The sequence below is a fragment of the Bufo bufo genome, chromosome 4 (genome assembly GCF_905171765.1).
Source record: "Bufo bufo chromosome 4, aBufBuf1.1, whole genome shotgun sequence".
Lineage (NCBI taxonomy): Eukaryota > Metazoa > Chordata > Amphibia > Anura > Bufonidae > Bufo > Bufo bufo.
In genome coordinates this window covers 104,770,038-104,793,013 of record NC_053392.1, presented here as the reverse complement: position 1 = coordinate 104,793,013, position 22,976 = coordinate 104,770,038, and the positions used below count along the sequence as shown (strand labels likewise).

Genomic DNA, 22,976 nt, shown 5'->3' with positions numbered 1-22,976 from the left:
GGCACTGTGGAGGTAATTGTAAAAGGTGCAGGCAGTGCGGAGGTCACTGTTAAAAGGGGCAGGCACTATTAAAGGGACGGGCAATGTGGAGGTCACTGTTAAAGGCGCGGGAGCTGTGCAGGTCACTGTTAAAGGGGCAGGCAGTGTGGAGGTCACTGCTAAAGGGGCGGGCACTGTGAAAGTCACTGTTAAAGGGGCGGGTATATGGAGGTCACTGTTAAAGGGGCATCCACTATGAAGGTCACTGTTAAAGCGGTGGTCAATGTTAAAGGGGCGGGCACTGTGGAGTTAACTGTTAAAGGGCAGGCTCTGTGGAGTTCTCAGTTAAAGGGCGGGCACTGTGGAAGTCACTGTTAACCACCTCAGCCCCCAGTGCTTAAACACCCTGAAAGACCAGGCCACTTTTTACACTTCTGACCTACACTACTTTCACCGTTTATTGCTCGGTCATGCGACTTACCACCCAAATGAATTTTACCTCCTTTTCTTCTCACTAATAGAGCTTTCATTTGGTGGTATTTCATTGCTGCTGACATTTTTACTTTTTTTGTTATTAATCGAAATTTAACGATTTTTTTGCAAAAAAATGAAATTTTTCACTTTCAGTTGTAGAATTTTGCAAAAAAAAACGACATCCATATATAAATTTTGCTCTAAATTTATTGTTCTACATGTCTTTGATAAAAAAAAATGTTTGGGTAAAAAAAAAATGGTTTGGGTAAAAGTTATAGCGTTTACAAACTATGGTACAAAAATGTGAATTTCCGCTTTTTGAAGCAGCTCTGACTTTCTGAGCACCTGTCATGTTTCCTGAGGTTCTACAATGCCCAGACAGTACAAACACCCCACAAATGACCCCATTTCGGAAAGTACACACCCTAAGGTATTCGCTGATGGGCATAGTGAGTTCATAGAACTTTTTATTTTTTGTCACAAGTTAGCGGAAAATGATGATTTTTTATTTATTTTTTTCTTACAAAGTCTCATATTCCACTAACTTGTGACAAAAAATAAAAAGTTCTATGAACTCACTATGCCCATCACGAAATACCTTGAGGTCTCTTCTTTCCAAAATGGGGTCACTTGTGGGGTAGTTATACTGCCCTGGCATTCTAGGGGCCCAAATGTGTGGTAAGGAGTTTGAAATCAAATTCTGTAAAAAATGACGAGTGAAATCCGAAAGGTGCTCTTTGGAATATGGGCCCCTTTGCCCACCTAGGCTGCAAAAAAGTGTCACACATCTGGTATCTCCGTATTCAGTAGAAGTTGGGGAATGTGTTTTTGGGTGTCTTTTTACATATACCCATGCTGGGTGAGATAAATATCTTGGTCAAATGCCAACTTTGTATTAAAAAAATGGGAAAAGTTGTCTTTTGCCAAGATATTTCTCTCACCCAGCATGGGTATATGTAAAATGACACCCCAAAACACATTCCCCAACTTCTACTGAATACGGAGATACCAGATGTGTGACACTTTTTTGAAGCCTAGGTGGGCAAAGGGGCCCATATTCCAAAGAGCACCTTTCGGATTTCACTCGTCATTTTTTACAGAATTTGATTTCAAACTCCTTACCACACATTTGGGCCCCTAGAATGCCAGGGCAGTATAACTACCCCACAAGTGACCCCATTTTGGAAAGAAGACACCCCAAGGTATTCCGTGAGGGGCATGGCGAGTTCCTAGAATTTTTTATTTTTTGTCACAAGTTAGTGGAAAATGATGATTTTTTTTTTTTTTTCATACAAAGTCTCATATTCCACTAACTTGTGACAAAAAATAAAAACTTCCATGAACTCGCCATGCCCATCAGCGAATACCTTGGGGTCTCTTCTTTCCAAAATGGGGTCACTTGTGGGGTAGTTATACTGCCCTGGCATTCTAGGGGCCCAAATGTGTGGTAAGGAGTTTGAAATCAAATTCTGTAAAAAATGACGAGTGAAATCCGAAAGGTGCTCTTTGGAATATGGGCCCCTTTGCCCACCTAGGCTGCAAAAAAGTGTCACACATCTGGTATCTCCGTATTCAGTAGAAGTTTGGGAATGTGTTTTGGGGTGTCATTTTACATATACCCATGCTGGGTGAGAGAAATATCTTGGCAAAAGACAACTTTTCCCATTTTTTTATACAAAGTTGGCATTTGACCAAGATATTTATCTCACCCAGCATGGGTATATGTAAAAAGACACCCCAAAACACATTCCCCAACTTCTACTGAATACGGAGATACCAGATGTGTGACACTTTTTTGCAGCCTAGGTGGGCAAAGGGGCCCATATTCCAAAGAGCACCTTTCGGATTTCACTCGTCATTTTTTACAGAATTTGATTTCAAACTCCTTACCACACATTTGGGCCCCTAGAATGCCAGGGCAGTATAACTACCCCACAAGTGACCCCATTTTGGAAAGAAGAGACCCCAAGGTATTCGCTGATGGGCATAGTGAGTTCATGGAAGTTTTTATTTTTTGTCACAAGTTAGTGGAATATGAGACTTTGTATGAAAAAAAATAAAATAAAAAAATCATAATTTTCCACTAACTTGTGACAAAAAATAAAAAATTCTAGGAACTTGCCATGCCCCTCACGGAATACCTTGGGGTGTCTTCTTCCCAAAATGGGGTCACTTGTGGGGTAGTTATACTGCCCTGGCATTTTCCAGGGGCCCTAATGTGTGGTAAGTAGGTAAATGACCTGTGAAATCCGAAAGGTGCTCTTTGGAATGTGGGCCCCTTTGCCCACCTAGGCTGCAAAAAAGTGTCACACATGTGGTATCTCCGTATTCAGGAGACGTTGGGGAATGTGTTTTGTGGTGTCATTTTACATATACCCATGCTGGGTGAGAGAAATATCTTGGCAAAAGACACTTTTCCCATTTTTTTATACAAAGTTGGCATTTGACCAAGATATTTCTCTCACCCAGCATGGGTATATGTAAAATGACACCCCAAAACACATTCACCAACTTCTCCTGAATACGGAGATACCACATGTGTGACACTTTTTTGCAGCCTAGGTGGGCAAAGGTGCCCAAATTCCTTTTAGGAGGGCATTTTTAGACATTTGGATACCAGACTTCTTCTCACGCTTTGGGGCCCCTAAAATGCCAGGGCAGTATAAATACCCCACATGTGACCCCATTTTGGAAAGAAGACACCCCAAGGTATTCAATGAGGGGCATGGCGAGTTCATAGAAAAAATAAAAATTTGGCACAAGTTAGCGGAAATTGATTATTTTTTTTTGTCACAAAGTCTCCCTTTCCGCTAACTTGGGACAAAAATTTCAATCTTTCATGGACTCTATAAGCCCCTCAGCAAATACCTTGGGGTGTCTTCTTTCCAAATTGGGGTCATTTGTGGGGTGTTTGTACTGCCCTGGCATTTGAGGGTCTCCGCAATCATTACATGTATGCCCAGCATTAGGAGTTTCTGCTATTCTCCTTATATTGAGCATACGGGTAATGAGATTTTTTTTTTCCGTTCAGCCTCTGGGCTGAAAGAAAAAAATGAACGGCACAGATTTTTTCATTCGCATCGATCAATGTGGATGAAAAAATCTCTGCCAAAAAAAGAAAAAGGAGGGGAAAGGCGTCTGCCAGGACATAGGAGCTCCGCCCAACATCCATACCCACTTAGCTCGTATGCCCTGGCAAACCCGATTTCTCCATTCACATCAATCGATGTGGATGAATAAATCATTGCCGGGATTTTTTTTTTTATATATATACAAAGTGTTTGCCAAAGTATATTAACACCGCCACCTCCTCAGCTCATATGCCTCGGCAAACGTATCTTTTACTGCAGAGGAGAAATCTCGTCTTGCAGCGCCGCATACACCGACTTGCGTGTAATCTGACAGCAGCGCAATGCTTCTGTCAGAATGCACATCAGTGCTGCAGCAAGTCGATCGGTTGGTCCACCTGGAAGGTAAAAAAAACAAAACAAAAAAGAAAAAACCAGGCCGCAACGCAATAAATTTATTAACTTCAGAACAGAACATATTAACTTTTTTTTTAACTTTTTTAACTTTTTTACTTACCGGTAATTTTTTTTTTGTTTCGTTTTTTTTACCTTTATAGAACAAACCTCTCCTTCCCCATGGGACAATGTGCAAAGCGCAAATCGCCCAAAGATGTGGCGAAGTACATTATGCACTTTATCCCAGGTGAAAGGAGAGGTTTGCAGCAGCTGTGAGTAAAAGGGCCCTAATAGCCCTGTGTGCCTGTCCTGTGAGATGCAATCCCTATGCTAGGTGTACCTGTGTGTGGTACTTCCGGAAACACTCTCCTAAGCATAGGGCAGGGTGGTCAGGGCAGTTAGGACAGAAATAGCGGGTGTCACGCCTTATTCCACTCCTGCTACAGACACAACATTTTTTTCGGGGTGGCGGTTGGGTTGAGGTACCAGCAACGACACTGGGGAAATGTCGCTCGTGTAGACGGCTAACTACACTGGTGGATGGGGCCACGGAACCTCCTGGGTAAAGGAGGCTCTCGATGATCTCTTCCTGGAATTTGAGGAAGGATCTTGTTCTCCCAGCCTTACTGTAGAGAACAAAACTATTATACAGCGCCAATTGAATTAAATATACAGACACCTTCTTATACCAGCGTCTGGTTCTGCGGGAAACTAAATAGGGAGCCAACATCTGGTCATTGAAGTCCACCCCTCCCATGAGCGCATTATAGTCGTGGACTGAGAGGGGCTTTTCAATGACACGGGTTGCCCTTTTAATTTGGATTGTCGTGTCTGCGTGAATGGAGGAGAGCATGTAAACGTCACGCTTGTCTCTCCATTTCACCGAGAGCAGTTCTTCGTTACACAAGGCAGCCCTCTCCCCCCTTGCAAGACGGGTGGTTACAAGCCGTTGGGGGAAGCCCACGCGACTAGTTCGCGCGATGCCACAGGCGCAAATCCGTTCTAGAAACAAATGCCTAAAGAGGGCCACACTTGTGTAAAAATTGTCCACATAAAGATGGTACCCCTTGCCGAATAAGGGTGACACCAAGTCCCAGACTGTCTTCCCACTGCTCCCCAGGTAGTCAGGGCAACCGACCGGCTCCAGGGTCTGATCTTTTCCATCATAGATCCGAAATTTGTGGGTATAGCCTGTGGCCCTTTCACAGAGCTTATACAATTTGACCGCATACCAGGCACGCTTGCTTGGGATGTATTGTTTGAAGCCAAGGCGCCCGGTAAAATGTATTAGGGACTTGTCTACACAGATGTTTTGCTCAGGGTTATACAAATCTGCAAATTTCTGGTTGAAATGGTCTATGAGGGGCCGAATTTTGTGGAGCCGGTCAAAAGCTGGGTGGCCTCTGGGACGGGAGGTGGTGTTGTCACTAAAATGCAGAAAACGCAGGATGGTCTCAAATCGTGTCCTGGACATAGCAGCAGAGAACATGGGCATGTGATGAATTGGGTTCGTGGACCAATATGACCGCAATTCATGCTTTTTTGTCAGGCCCATGTTGAGGAGAAGGCCCAGAAAAATTTTAAGTTCGGAAACTTGGACTGGTTTCCACCGGAAAGGCTGGGCATAATAGCTTCCCGGGTTTGCGGTTATAAATTGTGTGGCATACCGGTTTGTCTCTGCCACGACTAAGTCCAAGAGCTCCGCAGTCAAGAACAGCTCAAAAAATCCCAGGGCCGAACCGATTTGAGCCGTCTCAACCCGAACTCCAGACTGGGCGGTGAAAGGGGGAACTACAGGTGCGGCTGAAGTTGGTGACTGCCAATCAGGGTTTGCCAGCACCTCAGGGATTCTAGGGGCTCTACGGGCCTGTCTGCGCGGTGGCTGCGACGGGGTAACTACTGCACGTGCCACCGTACCAGCTTCAACTGCCCTTCTGGTGCTCGCTACTTCACCAGGTTGTACGGCAGTGCTGGTACTAGGTCCAGGAAGGGCTGCGCTGCTGGTGTATGCCTCACCACGTGATCCGGCAGCGACAGCCCCACTCTGCTGCTCTTGAAGCGGATCCTGCGTAACCTGTGGTCTAGCGACACGGGGCCGAGTACGCCTGGTGCTGCCAGGGACCTCAACCTCCTCGTCCGAACTTTGGGTCAGAGAGCCACTGCTTTCCACAGGTTCATATTCTGACCCGCTAGATTCGTCAGATGAGGGTTCCCACTCCTCATCCGACTGGGTCAGAATCCTGTAGGCCTCTTCAGAAGAATACCCCCTGTTTGACATTTTGGACTACTAAATTTAGGGGTATTCCCTGAGACTACCCAAGAAAAAAAGCAAACCTGTCTTACAAAGGGGAGGCTAGCGAAGTACCGGAGGCCGCTGCGGTTGATAAAAAATATCAAAACTGATTTTTTTATCGCCGCAGTGCGTGTAAAGTGAATGTGCAGTGATCAAAAAATAATAATTTTTTGTCACTGCGGTGGGGCGGGCGTGGGTGAACGCACGTGTGGGCGACCGATTAGGCCTGATCGGGCAAACACTGCGTTTTGGGTGGAGGGCGAGCTAAGGTGACACTAATACAATTATAGATCTGACTGTGATCAGTTTTGATCACTTACAGATACTATAAAAGTACAAATGCTGATTAGCGATACGCTAATCAGCGAATAAAAGTGACTGCGGTGCGGTGGGGTGGGCGCTAACTGACGCTAACTACCTAACAAAGGGGCCTAAACTATCCCTAAAACCTAACAGCCAATACTAGTGAAAAAAAAAAGTGACAGTTTACACTGATCACTTTTTGTCTTTCACTAGTGATTGACAGGGGCGATCAAAGGGGTGATCAAAGGGTTAATTGGGGTGCAGGGGGGTGATCTGGGGCTAAGGTGTGCTGTTTGGTGTACTCACTGTGAAGTCTGCTCCTCTGCTGGATCCAACCGACGAAAAGGACCAGCACAGGAGCAGAGAAGCCATATAACAGATCATATTTACTAATATGATCTGTTATATGGCTTGTGATTAGATTTTTAAAAAATCTGCAACCTGCCAGCGACGATCATTGGCTGGCAGGTTGCTGATGCAATTCTCCTCGAACTTTTGTCGGCCCGCGATGCGCATGCGCGGGCCGGCTGTGACCGAAATCTCGCGTCTCGCGAGAGGACGCGCCGGCGCGTCCACTCGGAATGAAACAACCACCTCCAGGACGCGTCTGTGCGTACAGCGGTCCGGAGGTGGTTAAAGTGGCGGGCACTGTGGATATCACTGTTAAAGAGGCGGCCATTATAAAGGTCAATATTAAAGAGGTGGTCAATGTAAAAGGGGCAGGCACTGTGGAGGTCATTGTGAAAGGGGCGGGCACTGTGTAGGTCACTGTTAAAGGGGCGAGTACTGTGGAGGTCACTGTCAAAGGGGCGAGCTCTGTGGAAGTCACTGTTAAAGGGGTGGGTGCTGTGGAGGTCACTGTTAAAGGGGCGGCCACTATGAAGGTCACTGTTAAAGGGGTGGTCACTATTAAAGGGGCAGTCATTGTGGAGGTCACTGTTAAAGGGGCAGTCACTGTTAAAGGGGTGGGCATTGTGGACGTCACTGTGGAGGTCATTGTTAAAGGGGCGGTCACTGTAAAGATCACTGTTAAATGGCGGACACTGTAAAGGTCACTGTTAAAAGGGCGGGCACTGTGGAGGTCACTGTTAAAGGGGCGGTCACTGTGGAGGTCACTGTTAAAGGGGTGTCACGCCTTATTCCACTCCTGCTACAGACACAACATTTTTTTCGGGGTGGCGGTTGGGTTGAGGTACCAGCAACGACACTGGGGAAATGTCGCTCGTGTAGACGGCTAACTACACTGGTGGATGGGGCCACGGAACCTCCTGGGTAAAGGAGGCTCTCGATGATCTCTTCCTGGAATTTGAGGAAGGATCTTGTTCTCCCAGCCTTACTGTAGAGAACAAAACTATTATACAGCGCCAATTGAATTAAATATACAGACACCTTCTTATACCAGCGTCTGGTTCTGCGGGAAACTAAATAGGGAGCCAACATCTGGTCATTGAAGTCCACCCCTCCCATGAGCGCATTATAGTCGTGGACTGAGAGGGGCTTTTCAATGACACGGGTTGCCCTTTTAATTTGGATTGTCGTGTCTGCGTGAATGGAGGAGAGCATGTAAACGTCACGCTTGTCTCTCCATTTCACCGAGAGCAGTTCTTCGTTACACAAGGCAGCCCTCTCCCCCCTTGCAAGACGGGTGGTTACAAGCCGTTGGGGGAAGCCCACGCGACTAGTTCGCGCGGTGCCACAGGCGCAAATCCGTTCTAGAAACAAATGCCTAAAGAGGGCCACACTTGTGTAAAAATTGTCCACATAAAGATGGTACCCCTTGCCGAATAAGCGTGACACCAAGTCCCAGACTGTCTTCCCACTGCTCCCCAGGTAGTCAGGGCAACCGACCGGCTCCAGGGTCTGATCTTTTCCATCATAGATCCGAAATTTGTGGGTATAGCCTGTGGCCCTTTCACAGAGCTTATACAATTTGACCGCATACCAGGCACGCTTGCTTGGGATGTATTGTTTGAAGCCAAGGCGCCCGGTAAAATGTATTAGGGACTTGTCTACACAGATGTTTTGCTCAGGGTTATACAAATCTGCAAATTTCTGGTTGAAATGGTCTATGAGGGGCCGAATTTTGTGGAGCCGGTCAAAAGCTGGGTGGCCTCTGGGACGGGAGGTGGTGTTGTCACTAAAATGCAGAAAACGCAGGATGGTCTCAAATCGTGTCCTGGACATAGCAGCAGAGAACATGGGCATGTGATGAATTGGGTTCGTGGACCAATATGACCGCAATTCATGCTTTTTTGTCAGGCCCATGTTGAGGAGAAGGCCCAGAAAAATTTTAAGTTCGGAAACTTGGACTGGTTTCCACCGGAAAGGCTGGGCATAATAGCTTCCCGGGTTTGCGGTTATAAATTGTGTGGCATACCGGTTTGTCTCTGCCACGACTAAGTCCAAGAGCTCCGCAGTCAAGAACAGCTCAAAAAATCCCAGGGCCGAACCGATTTGAGCCGTCTCAACCCGAACTCCAGACTGGGCGGTGAAAGGGGGAACTACAGGTGCGGCTGAAGTTGGTGACTGCCAATCAGGGTTTGCCAGCACCTCAGGGATTCTAGGGGCTCTACGGGCCTGTCTGCGCGGTGGCTGCGACGGGGTAACTACTGCACGTGCCACCGTACCAGCTTCAACTGCCCTTCTGGTGCTCGCTACTTCACCAGGTTGTACGGCAGTGCTGGTACTAGGTCCAGGAAGGGCTGCGCTGCTGGTGTATGCCTCACCACGTGATCCGGCAGCGACAGCCCCACTCTGCTGCTCTTGAAGCGGATCCTGCGTAACCTGTGGTCTAGCGACACGGGGCCGAGTACGCCTGGTGCTGCCAGGGACCTCAACCTCCTCGTCCGAACTTTGGGTCAGAGAGCCACTGCTTTCCACAGGTTCATATTCTGACCCGCTAGATTCGTCAGATGAGGGTTCCCACTCCTCATCCGACTGGGTCAGAATCCTGTAGGCCTCTTCAGAAGAATACCCCCTGTTTGACATTTTGGACTACTAAATTTAGGGGTATTCCCTGAGACTACCCAAGAAAAAAAGCAAACCTGTCTTACAAAGGGGAGGCTAGCGAAGTACCGGAGGCCGCTGCGGTTGATAAAAAATATCAAAACTGATTTTTTTATCGCCGCAGTGCGTGTAAAGTGAATGTGCAGTGATCAAAAAATAATAATTTTTTGTCACTGCGGTGGGGCGGGCGTGGGTGAACGCACGTGTGGGCGACCGATTAGGCCTGATCGGGCAAACACTGCGTTTTGGGTGGAGGGCGAGCTAAGGTGACACTAATACAATTATAGATCTGACTGTGATCAGTTTTGATCACTTACAGATACTATAAAAGTACAAATGCTGATTAGCGATACGCTAATCAGCGAATAAAAGTGACTGCGGTGCGGTGGGGTGGGCGCTAACTGACGCTAACTACCTAACAAAGGGGCCTAAACTATCCCTAAAACCTAACAGCCAATACTAGTGAAAAAAAAAAGTGACAGTTTACACTGATCACTTTTTGTCTTTCACTAGTGATTGACAGGGGCGATCAAAGGGGTGATCAAAGGGTTAATTGGGGTGCAGGGGGGTGATCTGGGGCTAAGGTGTGCTGTTTGGTGTACTCACTGTGAAGTCTGCTCCTCTGCTGGATCCAACCGACAAAAAGGACCAGCACAGGAGCAGAGAAGCCATATAACAGATCATATTTACTAATATGATCTGTTATATGGCTTGTGATTAGATTTTTAAAAAATCAGCAACCTGCCAGCGACGATCATTGGCTGGCAGGTTGCTGATGCAACTCTCCTCGAACTTTTGTCGGCCCGCGATGCGCATGCGCGGGCCGGCTGTGACCGAAATCTCGCGTCTCGCGAGAGGACGCGCCGGCGCGTCCACTCGGAATGAAACAACCACCTCCAGGACGCGTCTGTGCGTACAGCGGTCCGGAGGTGGTTAAAGTGGCGGGCACTGTGGATATCACTGTTAAAGAGGCGGCCATTATAAAGGTCAATATTAAAGAGGTGGTCAATGTAAAAGGGGCAGGCACTGTGGAGGTCATTGTGAAAGGGGCGGGCACTGTGTAGGTCACTGTTAAAGGGGCGAGTACTGTGGAGGTCACTGTCAAAGGGGCGAGCTCTGTGGAAGTCACTGTTAAAGGGGTGGGTGCTGTGGAGGTCACTGTTAAAGGGGCGGCCACTATGAAGGTCACTGTTAAAGGGGTGGTCACTATTAAAGGGGCAGTCATTGTGGAGGTCACTGTTAAAGGGGCAGTCACTGTTAAAGGGGTGGGCATTGTGGACGTCACTGTGGAGGTCATTGTTAAAGGGGCGGTCACTGTAAAGATCACTGTTAAATGGCGGACACTGTAAAGGTCACTGTTAAAAGGGCGGGCACTGTGGAGGTCACTGTTAAAGGGGCGGTCACTGTTAAAACTGTGGGCATACTGGAGGTCACTGTTAAAGGGGAGGACACTGTGGAGGTCACTATTAAAGGGGCAGGCACTGTGGAGGTCACTGTTAAAGTGGCGTTCACTGTTAAAAGGGCGTGCACTTTTAAGGTCACTGTTAACAGAGCGGACACTATGGAGGTCTCTGTTAAAGGGGCTGGCACTGTGGAGGTCACTATTAAAGGGGCGGGTACTGTGGAGGTCACTATTAAAGGGGCAGACGCTGTGGAGGTCACTGTTAAAGGGGTGGTCAATGTTAAAGGGCTGGGCACTGTGGAAGTCACTGTTAAAGGGGCAGGCACTGTGGAAGTCACTGTTAAAGGGGCGGGCACTGTGAAGGTCACAGTTAATGGGGCAGCCATTATGAAGGTCACTGTGAAAGGGGTGGTCACTGTTAAAGGGGCGGGCACTGTGGAGGTCACTGTTAAAGGGGCTGGTACTGTGGAAGTCACTGTTAAAGGGGCGGGCACTGTGGAGGTCACTGTTAAAGGGGCAGGTCACTGTTAAAGATGCAGTCACTGTTAAAGGGGCGGGCACTGTGAAGGTCACTGTTAAAGGGGCAGGCACTGTGGAGGTCAATGTTAAAGGGGTGGGCACTGTGGAGGTCAATGTTAAAGGGGCGGGCACTGTGGAGGTCACTGTTAAAGGGGCTGGTACTGTGGAAGTCACTGTTAAAGGGGCAGGCACTGTGGAGGTCACTGTTAAAGGGGCAGGTCACTGTTAAAGATGCAGTCACTGTTAAAGGGGCGGGCACTGTGAAGGTCACTGTTAAAGGGGCAGGCACTGTGGAGGTCAATGTTAAAGGGGTGGGCACTGTGGAGGTCAATGTTAAAGGGGTGGCCACTGTGGAGGTCACTGTTAAAGGGGCGGGTACTGTGGAAATCACTGTTAAAGGGGCAGGCACTGTGGAGGTCATTGTTAAAGGGGCGGGTACTGTAGAGGTCACTGTTATGGGGGAAACTGTTAAAATCTTTTTACGACACATGGAAACATAAAATTAAATAGATGAAATATACCCGTGCGAAGCCGTGTCCTTCTGTATGTAGTATTCTTATAATTTATCATTGTTGGAACATGCAGACTGAATGCATTGTATACCATTCTATTTAAAGGGATTATCCAACTTCAATGTGTGGTTTAAATCCCTCTCCTCCCAAAGGGACCTGTCTACGACAGAATACTTTCTCCCAGAGGCTCTATTCTAGCTGCTTGTATCCTCCACTATCCTCCACTATCTTCACAATGCTTTGCTCCCCATATGTAAACTTCTGGTACAGACACGGGTCATGTTTGCCGCTGTAGACAATGACTGGCGGCAATGGTGATGTATCTCCCAAGCAGCAAGTGACCGTAGTGATGTGGACCCACAGAGCTTGAGCCGAGTTTCGAGGAGCAGATAAGTATATTTCCCTTGACAGGATACATTGGGTGGGGATGGGCATGGGGGGTAATTTAAAAACACACTGAAGTTGGAAATCACTTTTAAAGTTGACTACCAATAATATGTCACAACTTCTTGTTAAAGCTAAATGTACACCACAACATAAGCTGCCAGTATGACCAAGCACCCACCCAGAAGAAAAAGCTGGATTTTGAGAGTTTATGGAAGGAGAAGCAGTAGCAGTCTTCCAGTTAGTTCTTTTGCAGTGCACCAGAGCCCAGCTAAGCTTGAGGACACAGCTCCAAGGTCAGTTCTTAGCCCATCTTGGGACTAAGGGTCTGATTGCAATATTTTGGTTGTTGCCAACTGTACCTTCCAGTATAAGTACCCAAACGGAGAACATAAAGTATAGAGGCACCTAGCCGAGCGACTACACATCTTTTAAAGGCTGATAAAGACTGTGGGTGTAAATGAGAAAGACTGAGAATTCTCATGCTATGTGCCTGCAATCCCCACGCACAATTATGGGAGAGCAGAAGGGTCCATTTTCTAAGCTGTTGAAGTTATTCTAGTTATGCTTGTGGACTGTATAATTCTGTGAAATATCCCATTGATTGTTCCTTGAGTGCTTATTCCATCAACTGAGATGTATCGGCTGGCCATTGCAAAGACCTGTGTTACATGCTCACCGCAAGCTGAGTTCTGGACACATGGTGCACCACATTCATTGCTGCGTGATTCTACTTTGGTGGAGGGTGGCCACCTAAGTGACCACCAGAGGCACTTAGGTAGCCATAGATGTGTGTCTAGTAGCAGATTTCTTGCTGTGGTTGAGCCTCCATGCCTTGGTGAAGATCCATTTGTACTGTAGAACCAGATTGGTAAATTTGTCTGTTGATTTAATTAAGAAAGAGTTCAGCACAAAACATGTCTTCCAAGTCCCTGCAAGTTCTATGTAACATAGTACATGCTGGAGGTGAGGTGGTACAACCTTCTTCTCTTTCATGCTGTTATGTCTAACACTGAGAGAAGGGAGGGGGAGAACAGAGAAAGCTTTCAGAAACAGGAGTAGTGGTCTAATGGATTTATGCCAGATTCAGCATCAGCACCATCTAGGTGAAGGACTTACACTCACTCTGTAGAATCAAAATGGTAGGATAGTTTTCATAAATACAATTGAGAAAGTTGCTTAATTTTGCAATAAGGAAGCAAATGAGAAATAATCACATTCACTGCAAGGAATTCTGAAACTTTTAATTGTGAAAGCCTAAGAAAATCAGGATTTCGCGTGTTGCTCAGATTTCTATATGTTACATATATTAATTTACAAAACAAAATAACGCACCCAGTCCAAAATATCAGAATGTTGCAAAACTCAACCTATGCCTCAGCCAGATGTGATTAGACACTGGGTCTTGCCACAAGAGGGCATAAAAGTGCTTTGCCCACTGTCCTATAAAAAGGCCACGTTTGGGTAGAGTACCTCTTGTTGAGAGATCATCGACTGAGAGAAACAGGATGATCATTTTGATAAATAGACCACCATTTAGGCCATTCTGACCTATCTTTTAGGAGTTGAGGGCTGTGGTTATGTGAGGGCACACACACACACACACGGCAAACAGGCTTTGGACAACCTAGAAAGATCACCAGTAGAGATGATGTCTGGATTGACAGAAAAGTATGAACAGCTCCCACAGTCTCAATATCCACCATCCAGATACAGATGGTACCTTTATTACACACCCTTGCCTCTGCCCGGACCATTTCCACGTGCTTAGCAGAAGGGAATTTGGTGTCACTGCACCCATTACATGTGCTTTGACAGCCAGCTGCCATCACATTTGTTTGCTGTTGTGCCGTGAATGAGAAACCTGGATTGCTATGGCCTGGAACTGTATAGTCTTTAGCAATGGATCAAGGTTCTGTTTGGGATCCTACAATGGCTGGGTTCAAATATGGAGGCCTCGCTGTGAGCGCTTCAATCCTGACTTTGTTGTAGAGCAACACACTGCCTCAACTGCTGGTGTGATGATCTGAGGAGTCATAGCATACGACAGTCAATCACCCTTAGTAGTGATATGAGGGACACTAACAGCTCAGCGATATGTGCAGGACGTCCTGTGATGCCTCTCATGGTAGGGCTTCCAACTGGCATTTTTTTAGCTTCCAACTGGCAACCTACCAGTGTGGATAAGGATCTACAGGCCCAACTGCAACATCTGTGGGCAAATGTGCGGGATATCATACAGAACCTGTATGCTTCTATGCCCAAGCATATTTCATGCTGCATCCAGACTAGAGCCAGCCCAACAGGTACTAGAGCTTCACCACAAGAACAACTCAATATCAGTGTTCACACATATACACAGAACTAAGTGGGATGTGAATAGTAATGTGGATACTTGAGTTTGCAAATGTTTTCCATGCCAGAATTGACAGAAATCAGAGGTGTCGATTGACTGCATCAAAGCCTCAGGCTTATTATTATATTCGGAGCCCTCTTGAGCCAAAGAAGTGAGAGGTGGGTGTCACAAATGGCATCTCACTGCCATCCCCACTGTTATTTTCAGATAGGAAAGAACTCCCATCACTTTATTTAATGTCAACTTCTAACCTCAGTGTGAATACAACCACGAACAAAACGATTTCCGTACAGTAAAAGTCACTTATGTAGGAGGTTTGAAAAGATTTCACCACATGTAAGAACATGATTCAGAAATTTCACAGGCTGAATAGGTTCAACATCAGAGCAATACTGCTGCACTAGAACAGCATACAGTATACAGTATATGACCTTGCTGGTACCTACACCATTCAGATAGTGAAGCTGGGTCACTAAAAAGACAATACAAACAGTATATACACTACTGGTATCAAAATAAAATATATATCATAGTCACGAAATAAGCTAAAGAACACAAAGTGATTAAAAGGGTATCACAACCTACCATAAAAGTTTTATCACCTACAGTATCCACTGGATAGGTGGTGTTAAGTCGGTGCAGATCCTAGCTGTTGGACCCCAGGGATATAACATTATTACTTATTCACTTGAATTTTTTGGGTTAATTATATAAAATTGGTTAAAAAAAACCAAAAAAATAACTTTCTTGTCCAAAATGTCACCTAGACGAGATAAGGGAAAAGCAGTTTTTACCCAGGAAAACTGTATCATAGGAAATCTGCATCAAAATCAGTGCTGTATCCACATCTAAATCCGCATGACTAGACCTCCGCACCCAAAACCGTAAATAATTCATGCAAATTTGGAGGATTTAGATGTGGATTTGGCTGCAAATCCCGAAAGAGAGAACTTACCCAAAGGTTAAAAGTAGTATTGAGCGAAGCGAAGCATCCGAAGTAGAATTCGGTCAGAATTTTTAAAAAAATTGATTCTAAACGAAGCCAAATTTCCTTGTGCTTTGTAGTAACTAATCATGTTTCCTAAAATAGTGGCAATGAAAGAATGTAAAAACATATTCACCTCATCCACTTGCTCACGCAGAGGCAGTCCGCTCCTCTCTTGATGACGTCACCACGTGATCATGCTGGGAGTGCATGGTCATGTCATCATGCTTGACGCAGGTCCTTCTACAGGTCTTTTTCCAGACTGCCTCTGTGCAAGCAAGTGGAGGAGGTGAATTATTTATTTTTTAAACCCAAAAGGCCATATTGCACTAGCGCTTTACCATTTTTAATGGCCATTAGACGGGTGCACTTCTATCTAAGCAGCTGTTAAAAACGCCCCTATTGATAGGCTGAATGAAGCTTTAACATAACGACTCGTGACAAACTAATTAGTAACAAATCAAATTTCTTGTCAAACTTCGGCGAAGCTGCCGAATCAAATTTTTCAAAACTTCATACCTCTCTAGGTAAAAGCATAAAAATAAAATAAAAATGGTCCAGTCTTCCTTTTTATTTTTCTCTCAGGATAGATATACGCTATCCTTAGCTCAGGTAGGTTTAAATTTTTTTACTGTAGATTTTCCAACCACATCAGCAGGAAGCTTGTTCTAAGAATCTACTGCTCTTTCCTTAAAATAATAGGGCGCATCTACTAATTCTTTTCAATAGTAAAATAACGGGGACTGACTGTAGACAAGTGGGCTAAAGATGCCAAAATTTATCACCATTGCTTTTTTTTGCCACTTTTGCTTCATGAAGAGATCTAACACCAAATTTTGGGGCTATCACATTAGTAAATATGGGTAATTAACCAGGTTATTCAAGTTAAGTTCTTAAGGTCTTTGGAACTGTTCTATTTTACCAATGTCTTTTTGTAGGTGAGGTCTCCAGAACTGGACACAATCCCCCAGATTTATACAGCAGGATCACAATCTCCCTCTTTCTTCTTTTTTGCATCAGATAGTTTTTATTAAACAGCTTTTCCAAAATTATACAAACAATAAGAACTCCTTCTTTACAGATAGTATTACAGCCGATCAAATGAATGACATACACAGCCACCCACCCCCTAGAGACGAGACGGTCCGCCATTTGTAATAACTATTTTGCATCTCATCATACTGTCCAACTGACAGTCAGTAAAAAACATATCCCTCCCATGTATGTGCATAGGGCCTATCAATAATCATACCTAACCACTTACTCAGGGCTCCAGGATCACTCATTAGTCCAACCTGGTTTGTTTCTTGTCATATCCGACTCCTACACAAATACTGATTTCCAGTCACTCATCGCTGTCTGCCCCCACCAGCATAAGGGGGTACTAAGGGAAGTCTAGCCAGACCCAGTGGAGGAAAACTCTGCCCCAGCGGAGGACCACTTATCCCACTTATCACACTTCCTCTTAACATACACCCCCCTTTCCAGACAGAGTATATCATTCATCCTGTTAAGGAATTCAGCCACCGAGGGAGGCTGTTGACGAATCCAGTATCGAGCTATCAGTTTTCAGGCTTAAAATAATAGGAGTTGTACCCCAAGACGCACCTCATGATTCGCAATGTTCACCACCCCCAGTAGAAAGGCCCTAGGAGTAACCGGCACCTCAATTCAGTATGCATCTTTAATCATTTTTAACACCCCTGCCCAGAAGCTCGAGAGCATCTCGCACTCACAAAACAAGTGCATTAGAGATGCAGGTCATTGCCCACACTGTGGGCAGGAGGCATCCATTCTAGCCCCAATTTTGAACAGAAAGGATGAGGTTCTGTATACTCGATGGATCAGCAACAATTAGGACATGCCGATAGTTGCGGCGTCAGAGCCAATATCTCATTCCATTGTTCATCCGAAATAGGGCTGACATCCTCCTCCCACCTCTGCCTAACCGGGAGTGATCCCTCTCCTATGGACTTTACAAAAAGATTCCTATATATTGAAGAGATCAGCCCCTTCGTAGGGGACCTAGTAAGGATATGTTGCAGGAGTGGAACCCGCACACAGGTCACTGGGATAGAATTAGCCTGCGACTGGAATGCGTGTCTCTGCTGCAGAAATTGATAGAAGGCAGTACGAGGCAGAGAAAACTCCTCTCTAAACTGATCAAATGCCTTGAACTCCCTTCTTTTCCCACGGGGAGAACCCTTCCAGGAAGAATATCTCAGGCAGCTGAGGGTTGTTCCAGAGCGGTGTAGTCTGGGTGAAGCCCATTATGGACAACACCTCCCGGCACTTGTGCCAAACCTTACTTATCAAGTTAATTGTAGGCAGTCCTGCAACATGAGCGGGGAGGCCACCCTGTTTCAATACGACTATAGGGGATCTACACTTTATAATGTGGGCCACAAATTTTGCTCACGGGCTTCCTCCAGGAGCCCATCCCCAGCCCCCCAGGTGTTGCATCTGTGAGGCGATAAAGTAAAGCCAAGGATTGGGAAGAGACAGTCCCCCTGAGTTCTTCCCTCTCTGTAAGGTTTCCAGCTCAAGATCAAGCTTCTAAACAGGCCCTGTATTTTAAAAAATATCCTCTGCAGGATCCACACAGAACATACATGAGGTTCGGCATCAATATCATTTTAAGGAGATTACTCCTACCAGTCATAGTTAGTGGCAGTAATTTTATCTATCATAATTTCTAGCAGCGGTTCAATGTCGTCTTTTATATAGTGACTGATATCAGAGGAACAGGGGTGTAACTACAATAGCGGCAGACCATGCGACTGCTATGGGGCCCGGGGAAAGAGGGGGCCCAGTTGGGACCATCTCCTCTTCTACTGGGGGTGAAAACTTGATCAGGAAAAATATATATCCTCTAGATAAACAAATTTTTGCAAATGAGGCAGTGGAAAAAATGGCCCAAGGGTCACTGAAGAGGTTTAGGCGGAAACCCTTCTGTCCTGTGTGGGGGGCCTGGTTTAATCCTTGCTATGGAACCCTTACTTCTCTATGTACGTCACTGCAGAAGAGACTGTAATACCTAGATAAAAGCTCTTAGTAACTTGCAGCCGGGTGGACAGAAGGGAGAAACCAGATGGAATCGGGTCCAACAGAAACAGAATGGATTTATCCCAGTTTATACGGAGACCCAATCTGTCACCGAAATCATGTATAAGGGACATTATGGGACCGAGTGACTCCTTTAAATCCCCAACATAGATTGTTGGGGAGACACCTTCTTGACTAATGCCTGCCAGAAACCCTACAATCTGTCTGGATGACCTCAGTAGACATGCAAGCGATTCAATTGCTATAGCAAAGAGAAGGGGAGAGAGGGGACAACCTTGTTGGGTGCCCCTTTCCAATTCAAAGGGTTCTGAGGTAGTGCCATTGGCAATAATGCGCGCCACTGAGCTTTGATATAGCAACTGGACCAAAGAAATAAAAGTATCCCCAAAGCCCATAGCCCTGAACACTCCCCATGGATATTGCCATTCAATGCTATCGAAGCAGGGGGCGTACATACAGGGGTCACAGGGGTCGCAGTTGCGACCGGGCCTGGCACTCCTGGGGGCCCGGCTGCCTGTGGACCCCTGGCCCTCCCCTGCAGTAGTGCTGCTTTTGTGTAGCCGGAAGAAAGGGAGAGGAGCAGAGAGCGTGAGGAAGCCGGAGGAAGAGAAAAAAAAAAAAGGTCTTAATTGCTTACATTTAAGGTGAGTTCAGACTGATCTGAGGTCTGATGGAGGCTGAGTGGGGGTCTCCCCATGGGGGTCTTTGGGCTGATATGAGGTGTGATGGGGGCTGACTAGGGGTCTCATCATGGGGGTCTTTGGGCTGATCTGAGGTCTGATGGGGGCTGAGTTGGCTGATATGAGGTCTCTGCAGTGGCAGAGAAACTCACTGAGGCCGGCAGCAGCCATTTTAGTCAGATTACAGCCCCTCTGCAGCTTTGGCTCTAATCTGACTGAAATAGCTGCTGCTGGCCTCAGTCTCTCTGCCACTGCTGCTCTTAGGGTGGCCAGACGTCCGGTCACTTTAAGTACCAATGGCAGGGGGCAGGGCCTGGCAGCATGTCCGGATCACACCAGGGATCTCAAGTCTCCCTGGGGTTCAGGGAGTCTTCCGCTATTAGATAGCGGCTCCCTGACACTTGCATATGAGACAATATATCCCATAGCAGAGCAGAGAGATAAGAGAAGTGACAGGACACAGAGTTTAGATTACAGGTTGAATTAACCCTTTAGGGTCAAATTGGCTTCTCAAAGAGATATACATGTTAAAGGCATCCCTTCTTCTGTCTCATTCAGTAGCTATATAACTATTGAGAGAGATGTATTTTTTTTAAATACATTTACACATTTAACCCTCCATTTTAATTATATTATTTACCCCAGTGTTAAATTCACACCCCCTGGATGCTTGATTTTTTTCCTACAGTGCGGTAGATAATTACACACAGGGTTCTAAAGAATAAACTTCCTGACTCAGACCAAGAGCCGACTCAGCGAGTGAATCGAAGCATCCGCGCATGCGCATTGCGCAACCTAAGCTTCGGTTCACTTGCTTCTTGTCAGCTCAGCGAATGAACCGAAGATTCGATTCATGAATCGGTTCATTTGAATGAACTGATTCAAATGAACCGATTCATGTGAAAGATCCGAACTTCCCATCTCTAGTTTACTCGCAGTAAACCTTTCCGGCAACCTGTAGCAGAGTCCCCTTCTCGGCGCGTGCGCACAGTGCAAGAATAAGCCGATGCCAGCAGTCCGCAACGGCGCATCAGGCTGAGCCTGTGCGCACGCGCGGGATCTCAAAGCGGGAGGAGGGGGAGGGAGGGAGAGGCGGCACTGAGGAGTAGAAGGCGGCGCTGGGCACGAACTGCGATGTGTGCAGCCGGGCACCATGCATCCACAGACCTCCCCTGCTTGGGCACCTTAATCCAATGATTGACAGGTTAGTAAAACCAGTTTTTCCGCAGTATAAAGCCACAAATAGCTTTTATAAGGCGACCTTAGAAATCAGAATGCTACCCTGGACATGAGCAGATGTTTAGCTCACAGGGCTTATAGGTGGTGACAGAATCCCTTTAATCATATACAGAAATATGATAATTTGGGGCAGGGTAATGAGCCCAGTCCTCCACACCATAGAGCAAAGTGTGCAGATACGGCATATGTTTGGAAAATGTAATAAAAAGTTTGTGAAAGAAAAAAAAAGAAAACCTCCCTGAAATGAGAAGTGCACCTCCCTGAAATGAGAAGTGCACCTCCCTGAAATGAGTTTTTGCAGGTTGGGATGTCTGTCACACTGCGTGCTTACGTGATGTCACAAAGTTATCAGCGCTGCAGGTCCGGCAGGAAGTTGGGAACAGAGGAGCACGGGAGCCACTGCTAGTTTGCCACTGCCCACTTGCCCAGTAGTCTGACTCTATACTACAGTCACTCACCCCACCTCGCATCATTCTCTCTCTCTCTGACAGACATTTCTGCCAGCCTGAGCCAGGCCCAGGAGCAGCACTCATTCAGCCAGCCAGAACCCACACTGAGCCCAGCCAGTCTCCAGCGTTCAGCCTTGCCAGTTGCCACTGACTTTCAGCGGGTTGATTCAGCAGCTTTCAGCCAGAGCCAGCTCAGGTTATGTATATTATTATATGTGAGGTGGCCTGGTATAAGTTATACATCTTCTGGTATATTAAGATGTATAACTTATATCAGCTGTACATATATAATTATATACAGGAGATACCTAGGTTATACCAGCTGTACATATATCATTTTATACAGGAGATACCCAGGTTATACAAGCATGGCCCATATCACTATATATAAGAAGATGTATAACTTATACCAGCTGTACATATATAATTATATACCGGAGATGCCCAGGTTATACAAGCATGGCTCATATCACTATATATAAGAAGATGTATAACTTATACCAGCTGTACATATATAATTATATACAGGAGATACCCAAGTTATACCAGCATAGTTCATATCACTGTATACAGAAGATGTATAACTTATACCAGCTATACATACAGTCCTGATCAAAAGTTTAAGACCACTTGAAAAATGGCAAAAAATCATATTTTACATGGCTGGATCTTAACAAGGTTCCAAGTAGAGCTTCAACATGCAACAAGAAGAAATGAGAGTGAGACAAAACATTTTTTGAGCATTCAATTAATTGAAAATAACTCCCATTTCCTCTTGTTGCATGTTGAAGCTCTACTTGGAACCTTCCGCAAATGGGTCCCTAACACTAAATATACTGCCTCACTTTGGACTTACTTAAGCCTACAATATTCAGGGCAGTGTAGGAACCAGCTACAAACATACTCTGCTCAGAAGTCCCAGGTACATGGGCGTGTTCAGTCAAAAGAGGTGCGACTCTCAATATATTGCAAGAAAATTTAGACTAGAACCTTCAGAATCACAGGTGCATATCCATGAAGCAAACATAATCACAAAATACAAAATTGCTGCACTCTGTTATATATACAAACAATAGAGCTAAGAAAAGGGGGTCTGTGGAAGCCACCTTGACGCCTGGTAGATGGGCCCAACACATATGTGCGCTAAGAGCTTCCATTACTCATTTATAGTCGGTATTGTACCACTTTTATCTAGAATGACCCCCATTTCTTAGCTCTATTGTTTGTATATATAACGGTGTGCAGCCATTTTGTTTTTTTGTGATTATGTTTGCTTCATGGATATGCACCTGTAATTCTGAAGGTTCTAGTCTAAATTTTCTTGCTATATAGCAGAACATGTATTACTTATACCAGCTGTACATATATAATTATATACAGGAGATACCCAGGTTATACCAGCATGGTCCATATCACTATATATAAGAAGATGTATAACTTATACCATCTGTACATATATAATTATATACAGGAGATGCCCAGGTTATACCAGCATGCTCCATATCACTGTATACAGAAGATGTATTACTTATACCATCTGTACATATATAATTATATACAGGAGATGCCCAGGTTATACCAGCATGCTCCATATCACTATATATAAGAAGATGTATAACTTATACCATCTGTACATATATAATTATATACAGGAGATGCCCAGGTTATACCAGCATGCTCCATATCACTATATATAAGAAGATGTATAACTTATACCATCTGTACATATATAATTATATACAGGAGATGCCCAGGTTATACCAGCATGCTCCATATCACTATATATAAGAAGATGTATAACTTATACCATCTGTACATATATAATTATATACAGGAGATGCCCAGGTTATACCAGCATGCTCCAT

General features: G+C 45.5%; 2 long non-coding RNA genes across 2 annotated transcripts in view; one reads left to right on the top strand and one right to left on the bottom strand.

The window, feature by feature from the left end:
* The window catches only part of LOC120997527, a 1,081,373-nt gene that overhangs the window by 999,918 nt on the left and 58,479 nt on the right, over window positions 1-22,976 (bottom strand). The gene's annotated exons all lie outside the window — the stretch shown is intronic.
* LOC120997526 lies at window positions 10,416-11,490 on the top strand. The gene is made up of 3 exons (XR_005778190.1): window positions 10,416-10,553; window positions 10,949-11,002; window positions 11,436-11,490. It is a non-coding gene; the product is annotated as an uncharacterized LOC120997526 (long non-coding RNA).